The sequence below is a fragment of the Procambarus clarkii genome, chromosome 17, assembly GCF_040958095.1.
Source record: "Procambarus clarkii isolate CNS0578487 chromosome 17, FALCON_Pclarkii_2.0, whole genome shotgun sequence".
Classification (NCBI taxonomy): Eukaryota; Metazoa; Arthropoda; class Malacostraca; order Decapoda; family Cambaridae; genus Procambarus; species Procambarus clarkii.
The window spans coordinates 27,793,552-27,807,736 of record NC_091166.1 but is presented as its reverse complement, the minus strand read 5'-3'; positions in this window follow the sequence as shown (position 1 = coordinate 27,807,736).

Genomic DNA, 14,185 nt, shown 5'->3' with positions numbered 1-14,185 from the left:
GCCCTGTAATTTCAGCAGCCTTCACCTATTGCTATGTAATCCCAGCAGCCTTCGCCTTTTGCTCTGGAATCCTAGCAGCCTTCGCCTTTTGCCATGTAATCCCAGCAACATTCGCTCTGTAATTCCAACCACCCCCTCTTTTTGCTCTGTAATCTCAGCCATACCCTTTCGCTCTGTAATTCCAGCCACTTCTGTTGTAATACAAAATTAGTGAATAGATGTAATAGATTTCTATCAAAGGGTGTTTAGTATAAATGTTAGGCTCTCAGGGGGTATGGGAATCACTAATTTTTTTTTTTTTTTGAGATATATACAAGAGTTGTTACATTCTTGTACAGTCACTAGTATGCGTAGCGTTTCGGGCAGTTCCCTGGAATACGATCCCCGCCGCGAAGAATCGTTTTTTCATCCAAGTACACATTTTACTGTTGCGTTAAACAGAGGCTACAGTTAAGGAATTGCGCCCAGTAAATCCTCCCCGGCCAGGATACGAACCCATGACATAGCGCTCGCGGAACGCCAGGCGAGTGTCTTACCACTACACCACGGAGACTTTATATCGGAGACTAATTATATCATTAATATATATTGTGACGATAATCTCTTTCAAGAGAGATTGAGCCTGCTCTTCCCTACATCATTACGTCAAAGTACAAGATACTATATAGAAGATACGTCCACCAGTATCGCCAAACGTTTTCCCCAGAGAGCAAATCGTACCCTGCACACCCCAACACCTGGCCACCGCCCGTAACCAGCAAACTGCTCATCCTCTGCCTGCCTGTTGCTGATTGGCTGGTGTCTCGTCGCACCTGCACTCCGCCACCACCACAAGTCGACGTGTGGGCTGCAGCGCGCCAGTCTCGTCAGAATATCTTTGTGCTCCATGAAGTTGACATCTTTCGCTGGTAGACTAAGCCTTGGCTTTCGTGTACTAAGGGAGGTGGCAGCTTGAAGCCAGTATTCCAGCACTCATATTATTTTATTTTGTTATCACTGTAACTTGTCTTAGCGTAACTTTTCATTTGCCAGTGATTATTCATGTTATTTTGTTTGTTGACTTGTCCTGCATTTTTATGAGATTACCTTTATTCATGTCTTGTTTTCTAGAGTAATTAAAATTTCATTGTTTATATACTTGTGTTTTGTGTGTCTTCCCATTACCTTACCACAGACGAAAGGACAAACTTTTCTCTTTTTTTTTGTGATGTGACGAGGCCCTGCCCCCAGCTTTTGAAACAGCCGAACACCAACGCTTTACCGTCACAATATATATATATATATATATATATATATATATATATATATATATATATGTCGTACCTAGTAGCCAGAACTCACTTCTCAGCCTACTATGCAAGGCCAAATTTGCCTAATAAGCCAAGTTTTCATGAATTAATTGTTTTTCGACTACCTAACCTACCTAACCTAACCTAACCTAACTTTTTTGGTTACCTAACCGAACCTAACCTATAGAGATAGGTTAGGTTAGGTTAGGTAGGGTTGGTTAGGTTCGGTCATATATCTACGTTAATTTTAACTCCAATAAAAAAAAATTGACCTCATACTTAATGAAATGGGTAGCTTTATCATTTCATAAGAAAAAAATTAGAGAAAATATATTAATTCAGGAAAACTTGGCTTACTAGGCAAATTGGGCCTTGCATAGTTGGCTGAGAAGTGCGTTCTGGCTACTAGGTACGACATATATATATATATATATATATATATATATATATATATATATATATATATATATATATATATATATATATATATATATATATAATATGTGTGTGTGTGTGTGTGACCGAAAAAGTAAGATTAATAATTCTAACAGGAATTTTCTCAATATTTCTTATGTTTCTTTTCACTGTCGATGGTAATTGAAAAATCATTACAACTGATTTTTCAATTACCATCGACAGTGAAAAGAAACATAAGAAATATTGAGAAAATTTGTGTTAGAATTATTAATCTTACTTTTTCGGTCATATTATATATATATATATATATATATATATATATATATATATATATATATATATATAAATATATATATATATATATATATGTCGTACCTAGTAGCCAGAACTCACTTCTCAGCCTACTATGCAAGGCCAGATTTGCCTAATAAGCAAAGTTTTCACAAATTAATATATTTTCTCTAATTTTTTTCTTATGAAATGATAGAGCTACCCATTTCATTATGTATGAGGTCAATTTTTTTTATTGGAGTTAAAATTAACGTAGATATATGACCGAACCTAACCAACCCTACCTAACCTAACCTAATCTATCTTTATAGGTTAGGTTAGGTTAGGTAGGTGAAAAAGATAGGTTAGGTTAGGTTAGGTAGTCAAAAAACAATTAATTCATAAAAACTTGGCTTATTAGGCAAATCGGGCCTTGCATAGTAGGCTGAGAAGTGCGTTCTGGCTACTAGGTACGATATATATATATATATATATATATATATATATATATATATATATATATATATATATATATATATATATATATATATATATATATATATTGTTGGGGTTTCACCTCTCTTCACTCTAGTCTGGGGTGAGCAATAGTTATGCTCAAGGTCACTCACCGTAGCCCTGCGGGTCTTCACTCGATCCTCACGGCGCCACTGCATGCCAGGAGAGTCTCCCAGTCAATCTCGACGGCCTCTGATCAAGAAAGAGTGAGAACACGACTCGTTCACTAGACTGTCATGTGCCCTCCCCAACAATCGGGCTCTACGGTAAACCACAAGGTCGCCAACTGGTGTTTTAGGTGGCCAGTAACACCATCAGTGGACTGGTGGAATTAGTGGTAGCCTTGGCAAGGTCACACTCAAAAGATCAGGAATCAGGCAGGTACTTATTGTTATCACTCTATGCTTACCAGTATAATATAGCCACAAGATCAATGGAGGGGATGATATAAACACAAAGATAGTTTTGTATTTTACTTAAAATGTATGAAAGATGTCACACAGGCCAAACAACCACAAATAAATCAACTGATCCTGACGCGACCGGTAATTCCCATGATTAGTATGCGATCATTAGGAGGCAACACCTCCCCTCCTCATCAAGTTTCAAGAACAGCTGATCGCCTGGCCCCCGCGCGGAAACTCTTTGCTTGTTTCCAGATTCACGCGCGCTGTTTCCTTAAGTTCTCCAATATTACTATGAACTCGCACACACGATATTGGCTACAGTAGCACGTATCACTTGGTTACACTGTACTCAGGCTCAAACAGTCTTTTCTACAATCAATGCTACAATGACTCACTGTAATGGTCTTACACTGTTATTCATCCAACAATATATTATGAAATATTAACACTGGAGTGTTCAGTACTTTCTCTCGTGGGCGATAACGCAATAATTCACTGTACTCACAAATGAATAGTCACTGCATGAACATATCACATATAATGTAGATACATCAAATATCAATACATGGAAAATAAATGATTTCTGGGCACACAGCCTAACTTTCAAATACTGGCATAATATTATATATAATTTACCACTATATGTTCATATCAAAATCTATAGAAAGATATACACAACACAGTAAATTTATCACTTGTTCCTGGTGCCCGTACACACCAATAATCAACATGAATATTACAAGTACTCTTCATAGTACTGTCTATCACACTGGTGCTTTATCGTGACATGGGTGAGACTTGCTCACGACATATAAAATCCTCAGGCTAGATAATATAGCCGAATAATATAGCTAACTAAAGGGGAATGGGGAGGGAACTAGAAACACCTACTTCACCCTATCCTCCGATGAGAGTCGAGATGTAGCTCCTGGTCCTCGTGTCGGGAACGACCCCACACTACACGTCGTCGTGTCCTACCGGAGCCTCTCGTCGTCCCACCGTTTAGCGCGTCGTCTCCGTGCCTCCTCACTGCAGGTCCGTCCTCCTTCTTAACTTCTTGAAGGTTGGAGTCGGTCTCCTGGCCGTCGTCTTCTCCCAGCAACGGCTGTCGCCTACGTCTCAGCTACAGTCGTCTGGTTTCCCCAAATAGTCCTCTCATCCTCAGCTGCCCAGTGGCTCTGCCAGCCACTACGCTGTCACGAACTGGTGAACTGCCACAGACGTCACGAACGTCACTGCACGGCTTCACTGCTACTGGCACAGTACCTGACTGGAGCACTTGTTGCGCAAATAACCGTCAATTCCCTCTTCTGGTTCAACACATGAACTAGGGAAGACTTCTCAGAGTACTGGCGGACTTCAGGTGACGCGTAAATCCACGGGAGCGGGAAACAACTGTCCAACTGACAGGACCAACCGTCGCACGTCTGACCTCTATGACGTGTCGTGTCTGATGGCGCCAGCCCGGCTCGCGGGCCGGACCCCCTTCCTTCGTGACGTCACTTTTGCCACAGGAGGTTTTCATTGGCTCCCGGTGCCACATTGCTGTCGGTGACCAATCCGGTGCCACTGACGTCACACGGTTTTAGCGGGAAATCAGGGAGGCAAGCGCCATCTTGGCTCCCTAAAGGGCCTATACCACAGGCCAAAATATTACTATTTCACAAATTTCTCGGCTCTCCGAGAACACTTCACTCTCTCCCATATATCAAATTGTAGCCTGCAACGTAGAGAACGCTTGGGAAAAGTAGACATGACTCTTACTGCAGGCGTGGGAGAATTATAAGGGGGGAACTCCGTCACAATATATATATATATATATATATATATATATATATATATATATATATATATATATATATATATATATATGTCGTACCTAGTAGCCAGAACGCACTTCTCGGCCTACTATGCAAGGCCCGATTTGCCTAATAAGCCAAGTTTTCCTGAATTAATATATTTTCTCTATTTTTTATTCTTATGAAATGATAAAGCTACCCATTTCATTATGTATGAGGTCAATTTTTTTATTGGAGGTAAAACTAACGTAGATATATGACCGAACCGAACCAACCCTACCTAACCTAACCTATAAAGATAGGTTAGGTTAGGTTAGGTAGGTTAGGTAGTCGAAAAACAATTAATTCATGAAAACTAGGCTTCATAGGCAAATCGGGCCTTACATAGTAGGCTGAGAAGTGAGTTCTGGCTACTAGGTACGACATAACCATCGCGAGAGAAATCCTAGTAAACAACACAGAAATCATCGATAGATACAGCGATAGCAGACGGCTTGACGTTTGCGAGGTACTGCACAATAAGAAGTCTTCACCAGCAATCAACAGCCAATTAATGCACAACTATATTCTACCCACCTCAAGACTCCGCTCCAATATAGAAGCATCAAGAAATATGGACCAATAGGCTTTCTACAATCACTTCCATTTCAATACCCATTGTTTCGTGTTCTGTCTTGTGTTGATGAAATTAATACCCTATTAAATACCACCTCACCCCATCCACCTCACTCAAATGTAGATATAAACAAATCGGAGATATGTAAGTTCTATTCAGTTGTGTATGTGTAAAGTCTTTGAAAATGTAATAAGTTTTACGAAACGCGCTCAAGTGTCGCGTCAGACTAGAAATAAAAATGAATTTTGGAGAATTGATTTTTGAATTACCTCCAACAGTGAAAAGAAATGTACGAAAGATTGAGAAAATTCGTGTTAGAATTATTAATCTTACTTTTTCGGTCATATTTAATAATATATGTCTACAGGAAAGACTGCTACCAAAATATACTAATATTAAAGCGCACGATCCAGCAGCAAGGAATCAAGCCTTCACGATAAAATATCGCCAGGATCTGATTCGTGATCAGATATACAAGGCAGAGAATGAAATCAAAGACAACAAAACGCAACTACTTCATGCTACAAACGAGTGGAGAAATAGCAACATCGACGAAAGTATCCGTACCCGCATTGAACAACACCTCGACATCCTCACAGACCGACATCACCTCAGCACTGAAACAAGGATTATCAAGAAACTAACAACATTATATGGAGGACCTATGGCAATTCCACGACCAAGAGATAGCTTCCTGAACCTTGTAGGAATTAACCTCACTGAGGACCAAGTCACTCTCCTAAATCTGGGCATAAACTGTCACGTTATGTCCAGACCGAGTGAGATGGCCGGAAAGTAGAGTTGGAAATTCTGTTGGACGACATATTCGACCTCGAGACACAAAAGAAGGTCACTACCAAAGATACCTTACAAGCAGAACTTATTGCAGAAGGAGGAAAGAATCGAGGCAATTACAGAAGCACCATACTGTCCCCCGAGCTCAAAGCGGCAGCTAAAAGCCTTCGTGAGAACAAGGAGATAGTTGTCAGGAGAGGTGACAAGTCGCCAATATATGTCATTCTTAAAAAAGACGAATATCTGGCGAAAATGAACCTCATACTCTCTGACCAAACTAAGTTCCAAAGGGTAACGAAGGACACTACAGCCGAATTGAAAGCAAAGGTCAACAAACTGATCGAAACTGTGAACGCCAAGAAATCCGGACTTCACCTGCCAAAGATCATTGGGGAATATAAACCTGGATATGCGTATGGAAATGTCAAGACACACAAGCCTGGAAACCCACTTCGGCCAATCATTAGCCAGATACCCACACCCACGTACAGACTGGCGAAGCGACTCAACGGCCTGTTGACTCCTTATGTTCCTTGCGCCTTCAGCCTGAAGTCTCCAAAGGAATTTGTTGACTTACTGCGGGGCACATGGGCCACAGGGATAAGAGCCTCGTTGGACGTAGAATCGCTGTTTACCAACGTACCTGTGGACGAGACAATCGGGATGATAGCCGACAGAGTGTATCATGATCCAGCCTGTACTCCTCTTGACATACCAGAAAATATTCTGAGGAAACTTCTCCAAGCTTGTACTAAAGAGGCACCCTTCTTGAGCCCGGATGGGCACATGTATAAGCAAGTAGATGGGGTCGCCATGGGTTCTCCCCTAGGTGTCCTGTTTGCAAACTTCTACATGGGTACCATCAAGCAAAAAGTCTTAGTCGACATGAACTTGAAACCGGCCATATTCTGCAGGTATGTTGACGACTTTTTTACACAGGTACCTGATGTCAGACATTTGCAGGAGCTGAAGGAGGCATTTGAGCAGAGTTCCGTGCTGCGTTTCACTTACGAGATGGAAAAGGATGGGAAGCTGCCCTTTCTAGATGTAACAGTCATGGAAAAGAGCGGAGGTTTCCACACTGCTGTCTACACTAAGGAAACGAACATAGGAATGTGCCTAAATGCCAACAGCGACTGCCCAGACAGGTACAAGAGGAGTGTTGTTAACGCATATGTCGACCGTGCTCTCAGCCACAGCTCAGAATGGAAACAAGTCGACGAAGAACTCTGTAGGGTAAGGCAGGTCCTAGTCAACAACGGCTTCTCCAATGGTTTCGTCGAAGACATCATAAGAAGGAAAGTGAAACGCCATGCAACCTCTCAAGAGACAACTAACACAACACCTATCCCCCCTATTAGACTATTTTACAGGAACTTCTTTTCCACAGCTCATAAAACGGAGGAAAGGGTCCTGAAAGATATTGTTAATAGAAACGTTATCCCTACAGACAAAAATCAGAGGATACAACTGACGATTTACTATAAAAACAGAAAAACGGCCAGCCTACTCATGAGAAACTCTCCAGACACAAAGCAGAACGCTTTAAAAGAGACCAACGTCGTCTATGCCTTTAAATGCCCACTTGGGGACTGTAAGCTCCAAAAAACCCAATATATAGGCAAGACAACAACATCTCTTTCTAGGCGTTTAACGATGCATAAGCAATAGGACTCCATTAAGGAACATATAATCTCTTCCCACAACCAAACCATCGCTAGAGAAATCCTAGTAAACAACACAGAAATCATCGATAGATACAGCGATAGCAGACGGCTTGACGTTTGCGAGGCACTGCACATTAAGAAGTCAACACCAGCAATCAACAGCCAATTAATGCACAACTATATTCTACCCACCTCAAGACTCCGCTCCAATATAGAAGCATCAAGAAATATGGACCAATAGGCTTTCTACAATCACTTGCATTTCAATACCCATTGTTTCGTGTTGTGTCTTGTGTTGATGAAATTAATACCCTATTAAATACCACCTCACCCCATCCACCTCACTCAAATGTAGATATAAACAAATCGGAGATATGTAAGTTCTATTCAGTTGTGTATGTGTAAAGTCTTTGAAAATGTAATAAGTTTTACGAAACGCGCTCAAGTGTCGCGTCAGACTAGAAATAAAAATGAATTTTGGAGAATTGATTTTTGAATTACCTCCAACAGTGAAAAGAAATGTATGAAAGATTGAGAAAATTCGTGTTAGAATTATTAATCTTACTTTTTCGGTTATATTTAATAATATATATATATATATATATATATATATATATATATATATATATATATATATGTATATATATAATATGCGAACAAGCCTGAATGGTCCCCAGGTTCGCATTTGTGTTCCTCACGTGTGCCCCAAAGGATGAGGTGATTTGGTAAAATGCTATGCCCAAGATTACTATCCGAGTGCCGGCGGTGGGGTGGTTCAAATAACTTCGGCTATCACCTCATTATGTCCGGTCGTGATGGTCAAGTGGATTAAGGCGTCTTGTACATACCAGTTGCGTTGCTCCTGGGAGTATGGGTTCGAGTCACTTCTGGGGTGTGAGTTTTCAGTTGCATATTGTCCTGGGGACCATTCAGGCTTGTTCGCATTTGTGTTCCTCACGTGTGCCCCAAAGAATGAGGTGATTTGGTAAAATGCTATGCCCAAGATTACTATCCGAGTGCCGGCGGTGGGGTGGTTCAAATAGCTTCGGCTATCACCTCATTATGTCCGGTCGTGATGGTCAAGTGGATTAAGGCGTCTTGTACATACCAGTTGCGTTGCTCCTGGGAGTATGGGTTCGAGTCACTTCTGGGGTGTGAGTTTTCAGTTGCATATTGTCCTGGGGACCATTCAGGCTTGTTCGCATTTGTGTTCCTCACGTGTGCCCCAAAGAATGAGGTGATTTGGTAAAATGCTATGCCCAAGATTACTATCCGAGTGCCGGCGGTGGGGTGGTTCAAATAGCTTCGGCTATCACCTCATTATGTCCGGTCGTGATGGTCAAGTGGATTAAGGCGTCTTGTACATACCAGTTGCGTTGCTCCTGGGAGTATGGGTTCGAGTCACTTCTGGGGTGTGTGAGTTTTCAGTTATATATATATATATATATATATATATATATATATATATATATATATATATATATATATATATATGATAAACTATCAGAATAAGAAGAATATAATAATTTATTAGTATCCCAAAACCATTATGTTCAGGAATGCCAACAAAAACTACTAGCTTGTGAAAATTCTAAAAAAATAAAGTATGATGAATATAATACATAAGTAAAGAATATAAATGGAGCAAATAAATATAATATGGAAACATTAGAGCGACTTTATACAAACCTACATTATCGAATAGCGATATAATTCATTATTTTTCAAGCATATTTCCTTTTGATGATGATGAATCAAAAGCAACAGGAAAATCACAAATTGAAGCAATAATAAATAAGTTCATTCATCAGTTGAATACCGAACGTGATAACTACATTCACGAAGAACGTGAAAAGGACATTAGAGACAGGATTTCCCGTTTAAATTATATTAATAATAATGATCCACACCAAAATAATAATATACTTAATATTTTTACTAACGAGGAAGAAAGAAATTTATTTAATCAAATATTAGAAAAATTTAAAACTAATATTATCGATGAAACAGTATATAAACACGAACATCAAATAATGCCCAATGTAAATGAAAATGATCATTTATAACGGCAATTAGACGAACCTAATTATGTTTCTAAATTGTTAATAGACGCGGTGGCATCAATAGTTTTAGTTAAAGAAATTATAATACGACAAATTGTTGACCTGGAAAGAGATCATAAAGGGACGAATGAGGAAGTTATAAAAGTTTATAAATTTGTTACTATTATATATACATTATTCCAGAAGGAAATAAGGCAAGATTTGAATGCAAATAATGTATAACGCTTTTATTACATTATCTTGAACGTGATTCGCAAGTCCCCTTCTGATAATATTCATGAAATACTGGCTTTACAACAACAAAATGATATAAATATTAAGACCTTACAACAAAGAAATGAAACAATAACTTCTAACCTGTTGACCATTCAACAGACAAATGCTAGTCTCCAGGATTCCAACAAACAAATGCCTTCAGAATTAAGTGAGACAAGAATGCATTTGTCGATGAATAACCATGATGAGACTTCGGTGGACCCCATAGAATACGAAGAAACTCAAATGAATAAGTTCACTTCGATCATCCAAGCCGTCACTACTCAGCTCGATGCTTACTTGGTCGGGACATGCAACAATAAGTATTTGAGATCAGTATTCGACAAACTCTCAATAAGAGAAATGTTTTGCAGGAATGAAATGGCCAAAACTGAAATGATGCAATTATTTATTTCACTTTCAAATTATATCTTCGAATTTATATTCTGCGCCAAGTTCTATAAGAATCTTGTCACGGTATTAAACGATAATATTCTTCAGCGTTCCATTCAATTAAACCTTCATTTTTCACGAGAAATGTATAACCACCAAGATATGCTATCTGAAATATTAAACACACCGATGATAAATGAAGCTATAGAAATAGCACCCGTTTTCCCGATTCTATACAATGTTAGTAAATTAACTCTGATAAATGGTACGTATTCTATAAGCAACTATGAGGATAATAATCAAATAGTGTCTATCGATAACGAAAAGATGAATTTAAAATCGATTGCGTTATTGCACGAGACTAATATGGAAGCAGAAAAATCTTGGTGCCTTAAAAACCTAAAAGTTAAGTACGAAAGTGTATTGGGTGATGACAACATTTTAAAAGCAATCGCCTCTCAAAAAGTTTCTTCGCCTGAAACTGTTGAGAAAACAACCACACAAAAAAGAGATAAAACAAAATTAAAAGACGCAAAACAAAGGGCAAAAGATAAGACTCAAGGCAGGCGACAAGTCGAGGCATTATTAGAGAAAAAGAATCAAAGGGATAGACATGTAAACATTATAAGGGTAGGAATAGTTGAAAAAAAATAAGAGGATGTTGATGGTAAGCAGTCAACTCATTAGAGAAAGGAATTTTGTAAATATCCCCCCCCCCCCAAAAAAAATAAGAGCCATGGTAGCTTTCAATTCAAAAATATGTACAGATAATAATTTATTTGGGAACTCTTTTATAAACTAAATCATCACCAATGTTGCCATAGATCATCTCAGGCTGTATGAGTTTTTATTCTTTGGATAATGTTGTTTTAACACTAGAGTGATCTTGTTGTTTCCTAGGGATATAACAACGTTAAAGTACATTAATATGTAATAAAAGTTTTTTTAGCCCATTCATCCTATTTTTTCTTTCTTCAAAGATTGACCTGATGTCTTCTTATACTATTCAAACACGTCAATCTAACCCAACCACGGTGTAGAAAGAGACCAACAAATATAAAAGAAACTACTTATACCTAGTGCATAATAATTATAAGGATGGTTCTTAAAGAGGAGCAGACTTATTATTAAAAATATCAAAGCTAAACATAAAATTAATATATCCCATTTTGAACTTGAAATTAAATTTTCCACTTCTTGTATTTCAAATTCTGCCGTTTGAATGGGATAATGTTTATATTTGGCTTCATGAATTATATGGTGACTCATATCGATCACTTTAGTATCTTTCTCGTAAGTTTCAGAATTAAGCTTATGAGTAATTGCTTGGCCCAGACTGTTTACCTCAAACTGATTAAGCAGGTCTAAAATCATCTTGCCTTCCTCTAGATAATTTGTGGTCGTCCCATCCATAGCAATTATGTTTGTACATTAAGGGTAAAGACGAATTATTTCATATATTGCAGACAAATTTATCATATACGGTGATATTTGCGGGGTGGTTACAGATTGTGGAGGCCCCAGTTCAATATATTGACCCAAATTTATGTCCTGTTCCAACAATTTATGAATCATTTCCTTGCGAATGTTATTTAATGTAGCATGGGTCATTTCTTTATTATACCCTCCAATATTATTGCTAGATAAATATAATTCTAATGGTAACAACACTAGTCCCACTGATAAAATAACTGATAATGAAGTCGAGAGACCAGATGAAAGCCGGAGTGAAAATTGAATGCCCATTTCGACCATAGATGATTGAATGATCATCACCAAAAGTTGAACTACCATTTGTTAAGCTGACGCTCCGGCCATCATTACTGACAATACTTCTTGAAGAGCGTCACGGAGGATGTTTCCTGAGAAATATTTTAACAATCTTGAAATGATTTTAGGCACTCTAGTTGTAATTTCAATTTCGGTTATAGTAATGGCTCTATCTTTTAATAATGTTAATAAACCAGAAAATTCAGAGTTTAAATGATTTATTATAACATCCAAAGAATTATAAGTAGTAGTATACTTCTCAATGAGTGATACATTTTCAGACGATACCACTACATCTGCCTTGTCGACAAATAATTCCTTTACGAATATTGACAGTGGAACAACTTTTTCGCTATAACCTCTATCTACATCGATATAACCTTTCTTGCACCATTCATCTATAAGAATGCTACTCCCTCCCGTAAGGTCAAATACGTCCACTAATTCATCATCACTGAATTGGTTAACAATTTGTGTACCAAGTATAAAACCCAATATCTTGAGATGGACATGACTATGGCATTGATCTATCTGATTATCGTAGTATTTACGAAAGCGTTTACAATATACTGGATTGAAGTTTATATTCTGATACTGAATATTCCAGGACAGTGGTGGAGCATCGATTAAGCCAGCTGCAGCTTTTCTCAGTTGAGATGTATTTCGATTTTTCGCATAGGCAATGGGGTTCTTTTGATAAGGTTGTGCATCGTTTTCATCGGAAGGACTCCATCGACTAGAAGGTCTTAGAGCCAATGTCTTAAGGGCAGATAACTGTACCCACAGTAATCTTTATTAGATTCCTTGACGTGAATTGACCAGGTTTCAAAGGGAATAGGTTTAGAGAAAGGATGATGATTGTGTGTTACTGTATTATTTAGAAGAGACGTTAAATCATTACCAAATCTTTCTTGAAGAAATTCAAGCACCTCATTATAAACTACGTAACATGTTGCACTACAGGCATATTCACGTTCATTAATTAAAATAGCTGATCCCGATCCCGGTCGACAGTTAGTTTTTACATAGTAATAACGTTTTAGCATGTTGCAACCTAGCGTTGTAAATTTTACTTCAAAATCGTAAGGATTTTGATCTAAGAAAGCTTTGGGGAAATTGGGAGGTATATTTTTCCATGGTACATTCTGAATAATTATGTTTCTAATATATTTACTTCCTATTCTTTGTTGAAGGGTCTCCATTGTTTTTGTTTGTGATATACGACTTACCACGAAAGTTGCTATTGCAATATCAGGAACTGTAACGGCTGATTTGGATAATGTCATTATGATAATTGTTGAGAATATTTTTTATTGTAAGATTCCTAATTAAAAATAATGCAAAATTTAATGGAAAAAGGATCAATCTTCATATTTATAACCTCACTTTTTTTATAAGTATATATATACATTAAATAAATATATATATATATATATATATATATATATATATATATATATATATATATATATATATATATATATATATATATAAAGTTTGTGAGGGTACCACCTCTGGTGCCAATGTGGGGACCCATAGCCTCGCAGAAGAAGAAAAAAAGAATTCAGAGGAGACCTTGTAGTTTCTCACTGAACACTAATATTATCTTCTCTTACCACCCCCATTCTTTTGTATGTACACATATATATTTGCTTTATATGAACTTTGTTACAAAAAAGGAGTTACATATAGGTTACAAAGATGGTTATCATAGGTTGTCGAGTTCCTCCAGCTCCTCAGATGGTGGGCAGGAACCCTGGATGCAGTGCGCATTTCCCCTCTGTATCGCCATGCTGAGGCGCTGGAAAAGAAAGCTGGCAGCTCTAGGGTCCCTTGTTGTTTCAATGAGCCTAGAACCCAGTTCCTTCAAAAAACTGGTAGCACTTTTACCTCAGGTGCCGAGTATCTCAGAAGCAATGGGGACAAAA